Source organism: Haliotis rubra, unplaced genomic scaffold, assembly GCF_003918875.1.
Source record: "Haliotis rubra isolate DU_JTF1 unplaced genomic scaffold, ASM391887v1 Scf1033, whole genome shotgun sequence".
NCBI lineage: Eukaryota > Metazoa > Mollusca > Gastropoda > Lepetellida > Haliotidae > Haliotis > Haliotis rubra.
The window spans coordinates 277,377-289,471 of record NW_025764930.1 but is presented as its reverse complement, the minus strand read 5'-3'; positions in this window follow the sequence as shown (position 1 = coordinate 289,471).

The window sequence follows — 12,095 nt, the reverse complement described above, 5'->3', positions numbered from 1 at the left end:
ACGGACGAGCGGCGGACGGGACGGGACGGAGAGGGAAGGGGAAGGAGAGGAAGGTGGAGAGAGAGGGAGGGAGGGAGGGAGAGTGGCGTGGACGATGGCGTGCGTGCGGTGACGATGATGTAGTCCTAAAGTGTGTTTATTGTGGTACCAGCCTCAAAGATACTTATATTTACCGGTTGACGCATGGATGCAAGTGTGTAGTGAAACGAATGCTGGGCATTCACCCATGCCAATGCAGGTGCCAGCTGTGGTCCCCGTGAGTGAGGTACACACCACAAAACGGTCCTTTTCAGGGCCACCCATCTCTCTCAAAAGAATGGTACAATCAATGCAAACAACAATAATAACAACGATAGACTGGCATTTTTGTCAAACGTTTATTTCCCCCCGCTAACAAGAACACTTTGACAAAAGAGGCAGGATTAGGGGCGTCCCTGATCTTTTGTTTACAAACGGTATGAACTGTAACATTATAATTGTAACATATCACAATATATTCACCCTAATGATCTTAGCCACGTTGTGATTTCATGGTATTTACTATTAAATGGTTCAAGTGGCTGCAACACAATGCCCAGTAACGGTACGTACTCACACATGTTGTTTTCATTCAAAGGGGCTTTCCTGTCCACCATACTCTTGGTCCATTTGTTTTACGGGGAATTGTTTGCACTCCTTCGTAACCCCGTGTCACGATCGTGACTATCACTAAAGGCGATCCCGAGATTTAACTGTGAAGAGTGGGCATAAGACCATTCTTTTGAAAGTGACAGTCCCATGGCAAATGGCTACCGCTGTTGTGTTTACGTTAGACATTGCATAACTGTGACGTCATCGATGACTTCACAGCTCATGTGGAATTCCCAGAACTGAGTATTTTCCGAGAACTGCTCATTCTCATTTCTTTAAGGATGTTCGCTGGTCACGTTTTGAACTTCTGCGCAACTCAAACAGACGTATTCGGCAAAGATTAACGACAACCACAATAAATAATACTCACTAATAATTTTATCCTGATTGAGTCTATAGGTGTAATTATGGAGGCAATGGACTCTTTACATCGCATTAAATATAATAAACACTTACAAAATCGAAATGTAATGGATTTATGTCACGACTGCTGCAAAGCAAAATATCACTTCCGGTAGCGTTGTTTGTAACGGTCGTCGCTATTTTACACCCTCTCAGATGACATGGTGCGGGACTGACTTTATCGACTTGTACACCCTGGTTGCATCTCGCGTATTACTCAAAGTGACTGTCATTGTAGGTGCGCGCCGAAAATACATGTGCGCCAGCGGAGGACCGTATGTAAACAACGGAAGAGACAAGCATCCATACATTAAATGTGGCAGGTATTTCATAGGTAATCTGGAAAGAATAGTGAAACGGCAGTCCTATATAAATATCATTGTGCGCGCTGGGTGACAGCATGTATTTTGACAGTTTTCGGCGATTTTTCAGAATATTTTGGTAGAGATGGAAAGGTAGTCTGCGTATGAAATGTAGACGGACATCTCAGCATTTCAGAAAAAAATACAGTGAGTGTTAGTTCAACGCCTATGCGGTGATGCGGCCGCTGTTTCCAACACACCTACGCGCACATTCGACCAGGGCAGTCCTATATAAATATCATTGTGCGCGCTGGGGTGACATGTATTTTGACAGTTTTCGGCGATTTTTCAGAATATTTTGGTAAGAGATGGAAAGGTATAGTCTCTTATGAAATGTAGACGGACATCTCAGCACGCTGTTTCCAACACACCTACGCGCACGGCAGGCCTATATAAATATCATTGTGAACGCTGGGGTGACATGACTCCACGCTGGGGTGACATGTATTTTGACAGTTTTCGGCGATTTTTTAGAATAGTTTGGTAAGAGATGGAAAGGTATAGTCTGCGTATGAAATGTAGACGGACATCTCAGCATTTCAGAAAAAAATACAGTGAGTGTTAGTTCAACGCCTATGCGGTGATGCGGCCGCTGTTTCCAACACACCTACGCGCACATTCGACCACGGCAGTCCTATATAAATATCATTGTGCGCGCTGGGGTGACATGTATTTTGACAGTTTTCGGCGATTTTTCAGAATATTTTGGTAAGAGATGGAAGGTATAGTCTCTTATGAAATGTAGACGGACATCTCAGCATTTCAGAAAAAAATACAGTGAGTCTTAGTTCAAGGCCTATGCGGTGATGCGGCCGCTGTTTCCAACACACCTACGCGCACGGCAGGCCTATATAAATATCATTGTGAACGCTGGGGTGACATGACTCCACGCTGGGGTGACATGTATTTTGACAGTTTTCGGCGATTTTTAGAATAGTTTGGTAAGAGATGGAAGGTATAGTCTGCGTATGAAATGTAGACGGACATCTCAGCATTTCAGAAAAAAATACAGTGAGTGTTAGTTCAACGCCTATGCGGTGATGCGGCCGCTGTTTCCAACACACCTACGCGCACATTCGACCACGGCAGTCCTATATAAATATCATTGTGCGCGCTGGGGTGACATGTATTTTGACAGTTTTCGGCGATTTTTCAGAATATTTTGGTAAGAGATGGAAAGGTATAGTCTCTTATGAAATGTAGACGGACATCTCAGCATTTCAGAAAAAAATACAGTGAGTCTTAGTTCAAGGCCTATGCGGTGATGCGGCCGCTGTTTCCAACACACCTACGCGCACGGCAGGCCTATATAAATATCATTGTGAACGCTGGGGTGACATGACTCCACGCTGGGGTGACATGTATTTTGACAGTTTTCGGCGATTTTTAGAATAGTTTGGTAAGAGATGGAAGGTATAGTCTGCGTATGAAATGTAGACGGACATCTCAGCATTTCAGAAAAAAATACAGTGAGTGTTAGTTCAACGCCTATGCGGTGATGCGGCCGCTGTTTCCAACACACCTACGCGCACATTCGACCACGGCAGTCCTATATAAATATCATTGTGCGCGCTGGGGTGACATGTATTTTGACAGTTTTCGGCGATTTTTCAGAATATTTTGGTAAGAGATGGAAAGGTATAGTCTCTTATGAAATGTAGACGGACATCTCAGCATTTCAGAAAAATACAGTGAGTCTTAGTTCAAGGCCTATGCGGTGATGCGGCCGCTGTTTCCAACACACCTACGCGCTCGGCAGGCCTATATAAATATCATTGTGAACGCTGGGGTGACATGACTCCACGCTGGGGTGACATGTATTTTGACAGTTTTCGGCGATTTTTTAGAATAGTTTGGTAAGACATGGAAAGGTATAGTCTGCGTATGAAATGTAGACGGACATCTCAGCATTTCAGAAAAAAATACAGTGAGTGTTAGTTCAACGCCTATGCGGTGATGCGGCCGCTGTTTCCAACACACCTACGCGCACATTCGACCACGGCAGTCCTATATAAATATCATTGTGCGCGCTGGGGTGACATGTATTTTGACAGTTTTCGGCGATTTTTCAGAATATTTTGGTAAGAGATGGAAAGGTATAGTCTCTTATGAAATGTAGACGGACATCTCAGCATTTCAGAAAAAAATACAGTGAGTCTTAGTTCAAGGCCTATGCGGTGATGCGGCCGCTGTTTCCAACACACCTACGCGCACGGCAGGCCTATATAAATATCATTGTGAACGCTGGGGTGACATGACTCCACGCTGGGGTGACATGTATTTTGACAGTTTTCGGCGATTTTTTAGAATAGTTTGGTAAGACATGGAAAGGTATAGTCTGCGTATGAAATGTAGACGGACATCTCAGCATTTCAGAAAAAAATACAGTGAGTGTTAGTTCAACGCCTATGCGGTGATGCGGCCGCTGTTTCCAACACACCTACGCGCACATTCGACCACGGCAGTCCTATATAAATATCATTGTGCGCGCTGGGGTGACATGTATTTTGACAGTTTTCGGCGATTTTTCAGAATATTTTGGTAAAGAGATGGAAAGGTATAGTCTCTTATGAAATGTAGACGGACATCTCAGCATTTCAGAAAAAAATACAGTGAGTCTTAGTTCAAGGCCTATGCGGTGATGCGGCCGCTGTTTCCAACACACCTACGCGCACGGCAGGCCTATATAAATATCATTGTGAACGCTGGGGTGACATGACTCCACGCTGGGGTGACATGTATTTTGACAGTTTTCGGCGATTTTTTAGAATAGTTTGGTAAGACATGGAAGGTATAGTCTGCGTATGAAATGTAGACGGACATCTCAGCATTTCAGAAAAAAATACAGTGAGTGTTAGTTCAACGCCTATGCGGTGATGCGGCCGCTGTTTCCAACACACCTACGCGCACATTCGACCACGGCAGTCCTATATAAATATCATTGTGCGCGCTGGGGTGACATGTATTTTGACAGTTTTCGGCGATTTTTCAGAATATTTTGGTAAGAGATGGAAAGGTATAGTCTCTTATGAAATGTAGACGGACATCTCAGCATTTCAGAAAAAAATACAGTGAGTCTTAGTTCAAGGCCTATGCGGTGATGCGGCCGCTGTTTCCAACACACCTACGCGCACGGCAGGCCTATATAAATATCATTGTGAACGCTGGGGTGACATGACTCCACGCTGGGGTGACATGTATTTTGACAGTTTTCGGCGATTTTTAGAATAGTTTGGTAAGAGATGGAAAGGTATAGTCTGCGTATGAAATGTAGACGGACATCTCAGCATTTCAGAAAAAAATACAGTGAGTGTTAGTTCAACGCCTATGCGGTGATGCGGCCGCTGTTTCCAACACACCTACGCGCACATTCGACCACGGCAGTCCTATATAAATATCATTGTGCGCGCTGGGGTGACATGTATTTTGACAGTTTTCGGCGATTTTTCAGAATATTTTGGTAAGAGATGGAAGGTATAGTCTCTTATGAAATGTAGACGGACATCTCAGCATTTCAGAAAAAAATACAGTGAGTCTTAGTTCAAGGCCTATGCGGTGATGCGGCCGCTGTTTCCAACACACCTACGCGCACGGCAGGCCTATATAAATATCATTGTGAACGCTGGGGTGACATGACTCCACGCTGGGGTGACATGTATTTTGACAGTTTTCGGCGATTTTTTAGAATAGTTTGGTAAGAGATGGAAAGGTATAGTCTGCGTATGAAATGTAGACGGACATCTCAGCATTTCAGAAAAAAATACAGTGAGTGTTAGTTCAACGCCTATGCGGTGATGCGGCCGCTGTTTCCAACACACCTACGCGCACATTCGACCACGGCAGTCCTATATAAATATCATTGTGCGCGCTGGGGTGACATGTATTTTGACAGTTTTCGGCGATTTTTCAGAATATTTTGGTAAGAGATGGAAAGGTATAGTCTCTTATGAAATGTAGACGGACATCTCAGCATTTCAGAAAAAAATACAGTGAGTCTTAGTTCAAGGCCTATGCGGTGATGCGGCCGCTGTTTCCAACACACCTACGCGCACGGCAGGCCTATATAAATATCATTGTGAACGCTGGGGTGACATGACTCCACGCTGGGGTGACATGTATTTTGACAGTTTTCGGCGATTTTTAGAATAGTTTGGTAAGAGATGGAAAGGTATAGTCTGCGTATGAAATGTAGACGGACATCTCAGCATTTCAGAAAAAATACAGTGAGTGTTAGTTCAACGCCTATGCGGTGATGCGGCCGCTGTTTCAACACACCTACGCGCACATTCGACCACGGCAGTCCTATATAAATATCATTGTGCGCGCTGGGGTGACATGTATTTTGACAGTTTTCGGCGATTTTTCAGAATATTTTGGTAAGAGATGGAAAGGTATAGTCTCTTATGAAATGTAGACGGACATCTCAGCATTTCAGAAAAAAATACAGTGAGTCTTAGTTCAAGGCCTATGCGGTGATGCGGCCGCTGTTTCCAACACACCTACGCGCACGGCAGGCCTATATAAATATCATTGTGAACGCTGGGGTGACATGACTCCACGCTGGGGTGACATGTATTTTGACAGTTTTCGGCGATTTTTAGAATAGTTTGGTAAGAGATGGAAAGGTATAGTCTGCGTATGAAATGTAGACGGACATCTCAGCATTTCAGAAAAAAATACAGTGAGTGTTAGTTCAACGCCTATGCGGTGATGCGGCCGCTGTTTCCAACACACCTACGCGCACATTCGACCACGGCAGTCCTATATAAATATCATTGTGCGCGCTGGGGTGACATGTATTTTGACAGTTTTCGGCGATTTTTCAGAATATTTTGGTAAGAGATGGAAAGGTATAGTCTCTTATGAAATGTAGACGGACATCTCAGCATTTCAGAAAAAAATACAGTGAGTCTTAGTTCAAGGCCTATGCGGTGATGCGGCCGCTGTTTCCAACACACCTACGCGCACGGCAGGCCTATATAAATATCATTGTGAACGCTGGGGTGACATGACTCCACGCTGGGGTGACATGTATTTTGACAGTTTTCGGCGATTTTTTAGAATAGTTTGGTAAGAGATGGAAAGGTATAGTCTGCGTATGAAATGTAGACGGACATCTCAGCATTTCAGAAAAAAATACAGTGAGTGTTAGTTCAACGCCTATGCGGTGATGCGGCCGCTGTTTCCAACACACCTACGCGCACATTCGACCACGGCAGTCCTATATAAATATCATTGTGCGCGCTGGGGTGACATGTATTTTGACAGTTTTCGGCGATTTTTCAGAATATTTTGGTAAGAGATGGAAAGGTATAGTCTCTTATGAAATGTAGACGGACATCTCAGCATTTCAGAAAAAAATACAGTGAGTCTTAGTTCAAGGCCTATGCGGTGATGCGGCCGCTGTTTCCAACACACCTACGCGCACGGCAGGCCTATATAAATATCATTGTGAACGCTGGGGTGACATGACTCCACGCTGGGGTGACATGTATTTTGACAGTTTTCGGCGATTTTTTAGAATAGTTTGGTAAGACATGGAAAGGTATAGTCTGCGTATGAAATGTAGACGGACATCTCAGCATTTCAGAAAAAAATACAGTGAGTGTTAGTTCAACGCCTATGCGGTGATGCGGCCGCTGTTTCCAACACACCTACGCGCACATTCGACCACGGCAGTCCTATATAAATATCATTGTGCGCGCTGGGGTGACATGTATTTTGACAGTTTTCGGCGATTTTTCAGAATATTTTGGTAAGAGATGGAAAGGTATAGTCTCTTATGAAATGTAGACGGACATCTCAGCATTTCAGAAAAAAATACAGTGAGTCTTAGTTCAAGGCCTATGCGGTGATGCGGCCGCTGTTTCCAACACACCTACGCGCACGGCAGGCCTATATAAATATCATTGTGAACGCTGGGGTGACATGACTCCACGCTGGGGTGACATGTATTTTGACAGTTTTCGGCGATTTTTTAGAATAGTTTGGTAAGAGATGGAAAGGTATAGTCTGCGTATGAAATGTAGACGGACATCTCAGCATTTCAGAAAAATACAGTGAGTGTTAGTTCAACGCCTATGCGGTGATGCGGCCGCTGTTTCCAACACACCTACGCGCACATTCGACCACGGCAGTCCTATATAAATATCATTGTGCGCGCTGGGGTGACATGTATTTTGACAGTTTTCGGCGATTTTTCAGAATATTTTGGTAAGAGATGGAAAGGTATAGTCTCTTATGAAATGTAGACGGACATCTCAGCATTTCAGAAAAATACAGTGAGTCTTAGTTCAAGGCCTATGCGGTGATGCGGCCGCTGTTTCCAACACACCTACGCGCACGGCAGGCCTATATAAATATCATTGTGAACGCTGGGGTGACATGACTCCACGCTGGGGTGACATGTATTTTGACAGTTTTCGGCGATTTTTAGAATAGTTTGGTAAGAGATGGAAAGGTATAGTCTGCGTATGAAATGTAGACGGACATCTCAGCATTTCAGAAAAAAATACAGTGAGTGTTAGTTCAACGCCTATGCGGTGATGCGGCCGCTGTTTCCAACACACCTACGCGCACATTCGACCACGGCAGTCCTATATAAATATCATTGTGCGCGCTGGGGTGACATGTATTTTGACAGTTTTCGGCGATTTTTCAGAATATTTTGGTAAGAGATGGAAAGGTATAGTCTCTTATGAAATGTAGACGGACATCTCAGCATTTCAGAAAAAAATACAGTGAGTCTTAGTTCAAGGCCTATGCGGTGATGCGGCCGCTGTTTCCAACACACCTACGCGCACGGCAGGCCTATATAAATATCATTGTGAACGCTGGGGTGACATGACTCCACGCTGGGGTGACATGTATTTTGACAGTTTTCGGCGATTTTTTAGAATAGTTTGGTAAGAGATGGAAGGTATAGTCTGCGTATGAAATGTAGACGGACATCTCAGCATTTCAGAAAAAAATACAGTGAGTGTTAGTTCAACGCCTATGCGGTGATGCGGCCGCTGTTTCCAACACACCTACGCGCACATTCGACCACGGCAGTCCTATATAAATATCATTGTGCGCGCTGGGGTGACATGTATTTTGACAGTTTTCGGCGATTTTTCAGAATATTTTGGTAAGAGATGGAAAGGTATAGTCTCTTATGAAATGTAGACGGACATCTCAGCATTTCAGAAAAAAATACAGTGAGTCTTAGTTCAAGGCCTATGCGGTGATGCGGCCGCTGTTTCCAACACACCTACGCGCACGGCAGGCCTATATAAATATCATTGTGAACGCTGGGGTGACATGACTCCACGCTGGGGTGACATGTATTTTGACAGTTTTCGGCGATTTTTTAGAATAGTTTGGTAAGAGATGGAAAGGTATAGTCTGCGTATGAAATGTAGACGGACATCTCAGCATTTCAGAAAAATACAGTGAGTGTTAGTTCAACGCCTATGCGGTGATGCGGCCGCTGTTTCCAACACACCTACGCGCACATTCGACCACGGCAGTCCTATATAAATATCATTGTGCGCGCTGGGGTGACATGTATTTTGACAGTTTTCGGCGATTTTTCAGAATATTTTGGTAAGAGATGGAAAGGTATAGTCTCTTATGAAATGTAGACGGACATCTCAGCATTTCAGAAAAAAATACAGTGAGTCTTAGTTCAAGGCCTATGCGGTGATGCGGCCGCTGTTTCCAACACACCTACGCGCACGGCAGGCCTATATAAATATCATTGTGAACGCTGGGGTGACATGACTCCACGCTGGGGTGACATGTATTTTGACAGTTTTCGGCGATTTTTAGAATAGTTTGGTAAGACATGGAAAGGTATAGTCTGCGTATGAAATGTAGACGGACATCTCAGCATTTCAGAAAAATACAGTGAGTGTTAGTTCAACGCCTATGCGGTGATGCGGCCGCTGTTTCCAACACACCTACGCGCACATTCGACCACGGCAGTCCTATATAAATATCATTGTGCGCGCTGGGGTGACATGTATTTTGACAGTTTTCGGCGATTTTTCAGAATATTTTGGTAAGAGATGGAAAGGTATAGTCTCTTATGAAATGTAGACGGACATCTCAGCATTTCAGAAAAAAATACAGTGAGTCTTAGTTCAAGGCCTATGCGGTGATGCGGCCGCTGTTTCCAACACACCTACGCGCACGGCAGGCCTATATAAATATCATTGTGAACGCTGGGGTGACATGACTCCACGCTGGGGTGACATGTATTTTGACAGTTTTCGGCGATTTTTTAGAATAGTTTGGTAAGACATGGAAAGGTATAGTCTGCGTATGAAATGTAGACGGACATCTCAGCATTTCAGAAAAAAATACAGTGAGTGTTAGTTCAACGCCTATGCGGTGATGCGGCCGCTGTTTCCAACACACCTACGCGCACATTCGACCACGGCAGTCCTATATAAATATCATTGTGCGCGCTGGGGTGACATGTATTTTGACAGTTTTCGGCGATTTTTCAGAATATTTTGGTAAGAGATGGAAAGGTATAGTCTCTTATGAAATGTAGACGGACATCTCAGCATTTCAGAAATATACAGTGAGTCTTAGTTCAAGGCCTATGCGGTGATGCGGCCGCTGTTTCCAACACACCTACGCGCACGGCAGGCCTATATAAATATCATTGTGAACGCTGGGGTGACATGACTCCACGCTGGGGTGACATGTATTTTGACAGTTTTCGGCGATTTTTAGAATAGTTTGGTAAGACATGGAAAGGTATAGTCTGCGTATGAAATGTAGACGGACATCTCAGCATTTCAGAAAAAAATACAGTGAGTGTTAGTTCAACGCCTATGCGGTGATGCGGCCGCTGTTTCCAACACACCTACGCGCACATTCGACCACGGCAGTCCTATATAAATATCATTGTGCGCGCTGGGGTGACATGTATTTTGACAGTTTTCGGCGATTTTTCAGAATATTTTGGTAAGAGATGGAAAGGTATAGTCTCTTATGAAATGTAGACGGACATCTCAGCATTTCAGAAAAAAATACAGTGAGTCTTAGTTCAAGGCCTATGCGGTGATGCGGCCGCTGTTTCCAACACACCTACGCGCACGGCAGGCCTATATAAATATCATTGTGAACGCTGGGGTGACATGACTCCACGCTGGGGTGACATGTATTTTGACAGTTTTCGGCGATTTTTAGAATAGTTTGGTAAGACATGGAAGGTATAGTCTGCTTATGAAATGTAGACGGACATCTCAGCATTTCAGAAAAAAATACAGTGAGTGTTAGTTCAACGCCTATGCGGTGATGCGGCCGCTGTTTCCAACACACCTACGCGCACATTCGACCACGGCAGTCCTATATAAATATCATTGTGCGCGCTGGGGTGACATGTATTTTGACAGTTTTCGGCGATTTTTCAGAATATTTTGGTAAGAGATGGAAAGGTATAGTCTCTTATGAAATGTAGACGGACATCTCAGCATTTCAGAAAAAAATACAGTGAGTCTTAGTTCAAGGCCTATGCGGTGATGCGGCCGCTGTTTCCAACACACCTACGCGCACGGCAGGCCTATATAAATATCATTGTGAACGCTGGGGTGACATGACTCCACGCTGGGGTGACATGTATTTTGACAGTTTTCGGCGATTTTTTAGAATAGTTTGGTAAGACATGGAAAGGTATAGTCTGCGTATGAAATGTAGACGGACATCTCAGCATTTCAGAAAAAAATACAGTGAGTGTTAGTTCAACGCCTATGCGGTGATGCGGCCGCTGTTTCCAACACACCTACGCGCACATTCGACCACGGCAGTCCTATATAAATATCATTGTGCGCGCTGGGGTGACATGTATTTTGACAGTTTTCGGCGATTTTTCAGAATATTTTGGTAAGAGATGGAAAGGTATAGTCTCTTATGAAATGTAGACGGACATCTCAGCATTTCAGAAAAAAATACAGTGAGTCTTAGTTCAAGGCCTATGCGGTGATGCGGCCGCTGTTTCCAACACACCTACGCGCACGGCAGGCCTATATAAATATCATTGTGAACGCTGGGGTGACATGACTCCACGCTGGGGTGACATGTATTTTGACAGTTTTCGGCGATTTTTTAGAATAGTTTGGTAAGACATGGAAAGGTATAGTCTGCGTATGAAATGTAGACGGACATCTCAGCATTTCAGAAAAAAATACAGTGAGTGTTAGTTCAACGCCTATGCGGTGATGCGGCCGCTGTTTCCAACACACCTACGCGCACATTCGACCACGGCAGTCCTATATAAATATCATTGTGCGCGCTGGGGTGACATGTATTTTGACAGTTTTCGGCGATTTTTCAGAATATTTTGGTAAGAGATGGAAGGTATAGTCTCTTATGAAATGTAGACGGACATCTCAGCATTTCAGAAAAAATACAGTGAGTCTTAGTTCAAGGCCTATGCGGTGATGCGGCCGCTGTTTCCAACACACCTACGCGCACGGCAGGCCTATATAAATATCATTGTGAACGCTGGGGTGACATGACTCCACGCTGGGGTGACATGTATTTTGACAGTTTTCGGCGATTTTTAGAATAGTTTGGTAAGACATGGAAGGTATAGTCTGCGTATGAAATGTAGACGGACATCTCAGCATTTCAGAAAAAATACAGTGAGTCTTAGTTCAACGCCTATGCGGTGATGCGGCCGCTGTTTCCAACACACCTACGCGC